Source organism: Nannospalax galili, unplaced genomic scaffold, assembly GCF_000622305.1.
Source record: "Nannospalax galili isolate Female #2095 unplaced genomic scaffold, S.galili_v1.0 scaffold1597, whole genome shotgun sequence".
In the NCBI taxonomy this organism is placed as follows: Eukaryota; Metazoa; Chordata; class Mammalia; order Rodentia; family Spalacidae; genus Nannospalax; species Nannospalax galili.
Window position 1 is genome coordinate 77,054 of NW_008339247.1, and position 342 is coordinate 77,395.

Genomic DNA, 342 nt, shown 5'->3' on the forward strand with positions numbered 1-342 from the left:
TTACATGTAAAGGCTTTACAGCATTCTTTACATTCATATGGTTTTTCTCCAGTATGTATTTTTCCATGCCTATGAAGATGACTTTTACGTGCAAATGCCTTACTGCATTGCTAACATTCATATGGTTTTTCTCCAGTATGAATTTTTTCATGTAATTTAAGACATTTGTGCAATCGATAGGCCTTACCACATTGTTTACATACATATGGTTTGTCTCCAGTATGAATTTTTTCATGGAAATTAAGACAACTCTTATATCTAAAGGCTTTACCACATTGTTTACATTCATATGGTTTTTCTCCAGTATGAATTTTTTCATGGAAATGAAGATAACTGGTGCAT